The sequence below is a fragment of the Octodon degus genome, unplaced genomic scaffold (assembly GCF_000260255.1).
Source record: "Octodon degus isolate 3935 unplaced genomic scaffold, OctDeg1.0 scaffold00110, whole genome shotgun sequence".
Taxonomy (NCBI): Eukaryota; Metazoa; Chordata; class Mammalia; order Rodentia; family Octodontidae; genus Octodon; species Octodon degus.
Window position 1 is genome coordinate 7,925,510 of NW_004524686.1, and position 5,876 is coordinate 7,931,385.

General features: G+C 38.6%; 1 pseudogene; it reads right to left on the reverse strand.

Annotated features, from left to right (window-relative positions):
• Positions 1–2,634: 2,634 nt before the first annotated feature.
• On the reverse strand, positions 2,635–3,381 carry LOC101569114 (annotated as a pseudogene).
• Between the last annotated feature and the right edge of the window lie 2,495 nt (positions 3,382–5,876).

Below are 5,876 nucleotides of genomic sequence, written 5' to 3' on the forward strand. Positions count from 1 at the left end.
TTGCAAACAAATTATCTATAGAATATTTTTTATTTCACTAGTCTAAATCATACTTTAAATATTTATATTATCTTGTAAATATAAAGATACTTATATGTGTTTATAAATGTTGTAAAATTTAAAACCATAAATAATAAAAAAATCATTCATATTTCAATCAGAAAAAGAGTTCTGTTGCTCTTTGAGTCTGTATTCTTCAGGTTGTATTAAGCATGAACATAAATATATTCATGTTTTTATATTTCAAATAAAATACTTCAATCCTTCCATCCTAGTTTTTGAGTAAAATTGAAAGTTGGGGATATTTGTCACGCTTAGATAATTTAAGTATTACATTTGAGTTGTAGAACTTCTGCTCTTGGACACAACATAGCAGAAGAAATGGAATTTTCACTCCTACCTTATATGTATACTGAAAGTTCCAGATGGAATCTATGAAATAACAATTTTTAACTTATTGGACATCAGGCAATGAGGAGCAGTAATTTTTCAGAAATGGCAAACAAATGAGATCCCCTCTGCAATTGTCTCAGCTCACTGCCTAGGGAAATAATGCAAGCCTCAGTGGAGATGGGGCCAGCGAGGCCAGTGTAGGTAGATTCACAGGACAGTATACCAGAGAGGAGAAAATTGTGTGGGTAGAAAACTGGAGCTCACATAGGGCTGAAAATAATTCTTCCTATCAGTCAAAATATAAATCTGCATAATTCATGGGACAATAGGTAGAATATTCTGAAGAATTTTGCCTTAATAAGGAGGCACTCCTAGCCACAGAAAAAATACTTCTATAATTTTATCCAACTAATGTTAAAAGCATTTCTGAAAGGATCATTCTCTCTCCATGTAATGTAACTATATTCCAGAAGAAAGCTTGAGGATGTTTACTAATAGTATTAAAAATATCCAGCACTCAACAAGGTAACATTCACAATGTCTGACATGCAATCAAAATTGCCAAGCATGCAAAGAAGCATGAAATTAGCATTGCTTTTATGGAGGAAAATCAGTTGATCAAAACTGACATAGATGATAGACTTAGTAGGTAAGGATATTAAAACAGTTATTATAACAATTTCATATGTTCAAGAAGAGAGCAAGTTAAATGTGTTAAATATAGACACTGAAGATATAGTGAAATTCCTAAACGAACTTTGAAATAAGAAAATTGGAATATGTAAGTCAAAAATTACACTGATTTGGATCAGTGGCTGATTAAACATTGCAAAGTTTCCTGTACTGGAAGCTGTAGCAACAGACATTTTCCAAACTGAAATCAAGAACAAAAAATAACAAGTAAAGCAAATTAATCTGTGGGTCTCTTTCGGGGGTTCACTCCATTTTGAAACGTTCAGGAAGAGTCTCAAAAGAAGGATGAAAAGATATTTTTCAAAAAATGAATGAAAAGCCCCTAGGTACTATATGAACAATACATTCAAGAATAATCCCAACAAGAAATGTGACAAAATCTGTTCCATGGTGAATGATAATGAAATTTCTTAAAATCAATGAGAAAATCTTTAAGAAAGCTACAGGAAAGAGGCAAAGAATTTCCCTAAAGAAGATCAAAGACAAATACAATAGAATATTTCCTTTGAAAAATAGTAAAGTTTAGCAGAATATAGGATGCAATCTTTAAAGTATTGAGAACGGAAAAAGTCAACCTGGTTGTCTATATCACAAGGAATTTTTTTAATAAAAAAAACTTTTTTAAAACCCAAAATCTACACACCACACAATTTACAAACTTAAAATATAAGATTCATTAAGCCCAGGATGGAGACAGAGTTATGCAACCACAAGTACAATCAAATTTAGGTCATTTGTGCCATCCCAAAGCAGGACACTTTCCTTTTGGCACTGGGGATTGAACTTGAGAACTTGCATTTCCCAGGTAGGAGTTTATACTACTGAGCTATATGTCCAGGCCAACAAGACACTTAACTACCAGCCAACTTATTCTATTCCCTTTCCACTAAATCTAAGAAACCACTAAGATACTCAGAAAAAATATCTTAAAATAAAAATGAACAGCTCCTTTCCCTTTCACAGCACCTATTGTACCTTTTGGATTTTATTTACTCTATCAGATTCTTACACTAGGGACACAATACAATGTTTGTACATGTGGGTCTGATTTATTTCATTTATTAGTAGTCTCAAGTTGCAGCCATTTACCTATGAAAGCCTCGAGTTTATCTTTTTTTAGCTAAGTAATATTCCATTGTATAAAAATGACACAACTTTTTTATCCATTCTACAGTTGATGGGCAATTATGTTGTTTCCAAAATTTAGCTATGACAAATTGCACTCACTGCTATAAATATGGATGCATATCTATAGCTGTAGTGTCATGTTTTCAGTTCATTTAGGAAAATACTCAGCAGGGGAATAGGTTTATTGGGTGGAACCTATAATCCTATTTTTTTAGGAATCAGTACAACTGGGATGAGGGAAAGGAGAAAAGAAAGAAGACAGGGAAAAATACATGTGTATATAAAGCAGGATAACTTGGATAATTTTAATGCTAATTTCTACTAGTCTATTGAAAGGAACAATTAATGTTTAAATACTTCTGTTTTCTTTTTCTTTTCTTTTTTTTTTTATCCAGGTACCAAATTTCTTTATTTGAAGGAATTAAAGAACTTAAGGAGATGTTCTGGTACAGTTTATAGAAAAGGTTAAGGTAGCCCTAACATGCATGTGCTGTCTTGGTGACATTAGCTCTCATTGTCACTGTCCCCCAGGGTATGCTTGTCAAAGAGGTACTCCGCCATGCCAGACTCAGGGGCTCCCATTTGGCGCAGCTTGGTCACGTGGTCACCCAGCTCTTCGATGGCCTTCACCTGCTCATCCAGGTAGTGCATCTCGATGAGGTCACACAGATAGGGGTTGTTCTTATCAGTGGCCAGCTTGTGCAGCTCCAGGAGGGACTGATCCACACTCTTCTCCAAGTGCAGCGCGCACTCCATCGCGTTCAGCCCATTCTCCAAGTCATCACGGTCTGGTTTCTTGATATCTTGAAGGAAGATCCGGCCACTGCGCTGGTACCGCAGCTTCATCAACTCAGCGTGTTCTCTCTCCTCATGGGATTGGTGAAGAAAGTATTTGGCGAAGTTCTTCAAAGCCACATCATCGGGGTCAAAGTAGTAAAACATGGACAGGTAGACGTAGGAGGCGTAGAGCTCCAGGGTGATCTGGCGGATGATGGCATCCTGGGCGTCCTGGTGGTAGTTCTGGCGCACTTGCGCGGGTGAGGCGGTCGTCATGGAGGCGGCGGGCGAGGCTGGGCTGCAGAGGCGGTGCGGAGGCGGCGAGGGCGGGCGAGGGCCAGGCTCCGTTCAAGCACTGTTGAAGCAGGAGGCCGGGGCGACGCTCGGCGGAGAACCTCTTTTTACTTTTTCTGACCAATTTTGCATATTTACATCTGGTAATCTAAATAACTAATATGAAGATAACAATATGCAATATAACAATCATTATTGAATTCTTATCATTTTTTCAGTGAAATTCTGTATCGTTTTTTTTTTTTCTATATTTATTGTCTTTAAAAAATAGAAATCAAGCAAAGATTGTTTTCTTTTTACCGGAAATATGAAGCCTAAAATAGTTTGTTAATAATGGAAAATGCACCTGCAAGCAGGTGCAGGGGTCGGGGTTCGATCCCCACCCCTGCTTGCCAGCCCCACCCCCAGGACTCACTGAGACAGCAATTGAGACTGGGCATGGTGGCTTGTACCTGCAGTGCCAGCTTTTGGGATGGCTATAAACAGGTGGATCACTATGAGTCTGATCTAGTAGTAAGACTCTGAACACCCTGTAGACTCTTCCCTAAAAATACAAAAATAAATAAATAATAGAAAATGATGGCAAGTAAAACTGTGTGCTGCACAAAACAACAGAGAACAGCAGAAATTGCAAAGGCATGATTGCAGCTTTCTTACTACTTAGACTTTCTTGTTATATAAGTGTGCTTAAGATACAACTGGTAACATATAATAAAAAGATTAGTCATCTATACAGAGATTTATAAGCACGCATAGGTGTGAAATGTTTGCTAAAAATTAAGCAAAGGCCAAGGTGGTAGAAATAGACGTACAATGTATTGTCTTTTTGTGATTCTGTATATTGAGTTCTCATGTTTGAGGCCAGCTATTTGTCTGTCTATATCCAAAGCTCTAGCATAGTGGCTAGGTGAACTCTCCAATACTAAAGATCTTTGCAGTACTAGAGATAGAACTCAGGACCTTGAACTTGCCAGGCAGATGCTCATGCCACTGAGCTATACCCCCGGCCCACCAATATTAAAGATTTTAAAAATCTTATTATTTAAGGGCTGGCCAGTTAGCTCAAGAGATTAAAGTGCATGCTTAGGCAGACACAGGGACTGGAGTTCGATTGTCAATGTGCTGTGCCAGCCCTGCCCCCAGGTCATGTTGAGACACTGAGACTGGGCGTGGTGGCAAGTGCCTGTAATAGCAATGCTTGGGAGGCTGAAAACAGGAGGATCACTATGAGTCCAATCTGTGTAGTGAGACTTTGTAGACCCTGTACTAAATGTATATTTTAAAACGTTACTTAAAATGTAAATGCATAATTATTACAGTCAATGTGATAAACCCCACAATATTCTTTAGTCCTCTATGTAGGACATTCATAAGAACAACTTCACCTTGTGTTTTAAAAGGAAGTAAGCTATACATCTTTAATCAGTTTGGGTTGAGATTAGGCAATGAGAACATCAGTCAATAGGATTTACAGCAAAGTTGAGGAAGCAGTGACAGCTGAGGAATGCAGCATGATCTAGGTTCCCTGCTTTAGATGAGGGAGCAGGATTATTAGCCAAGGACAGGTGCAAAAGCAGGAAGTGTAATGAAAAGTCAGATGTTCTCTATAACGAATGCTGATAGACCATCAAGCAAAGGCTGTAGTAGAGGCCTTTTTCCTGGATGGAAACTGAAAGTAGATCTATGAAGGAAAATGGAGGCAAGAACTGGAGAAATAGACGTACAATGTATTGTCTTTTTGTGATTCTGTATATTGAGTTCTCATGTTTGAGGCCAGCTATTTGTGCAAAAAAAAAACTTGTGCAAAATCTGGAAGAAGGTGGTTTATTTGAAGGAATTAGAGGATTTGTGGCCAGTTTCCAGCTGAAAATGGAGTTAGATGATTTGTGCGGAGCACAGTATGTATCTAAATGAGGGCAATGGGAGAATGGAGAAGTAGGAAGTGGGATGGTAAGAAATGCTGGAGGTGCAGGGATTGGTGAATCACAAGTTGTTAGAAGGATCAGAAACTCTGGCAGCCAGATTGGAATTCAGTGTACTGGACAGAATGCAGTGCACGTAGACATTTGCATAGCAGTATGATGAAGTCTGTATCTGAGCAAAGGCCTTTGGTACAGAGCTTTCCTAGTTGCGCTCAGGGGAAGGTTCTGTGATTGTCAGAACCCACTGTCTTCAAGGGCAAAGTGAACTGAATGGGCAGGATTCAGGTCTTTCTGTGCTCAGCATCATCAGATTGCTTGAGCTTTTTCCTGGATTGGATTTCCGTGATGGGCTCATTTTAAACAATGGGTTCCTGATGAGAAAGAAAAAGACAGACAGACAGACAGACAGACAGACAGACAGACAGAGAATATCGCTGTCCATCAGGTAGGTGGAATGCATAATGGAGTATTGGCTTTCAAGTGAGTCTAAGATTGCCTCCATCCTCTTGCTGTGTTTACCACAAGAAACTTCGGCAATTGCAGAGCTGCTAGCTGCCTAAAAGAGCCACATCAATTGTGAGGAGTGCCTGAGCAATAGTACATGTGGGACTAGAGCCTCAAAAGCAACCTGAGTTTGAAATCTTATCTTGTGACTGAAAACCCAAAACA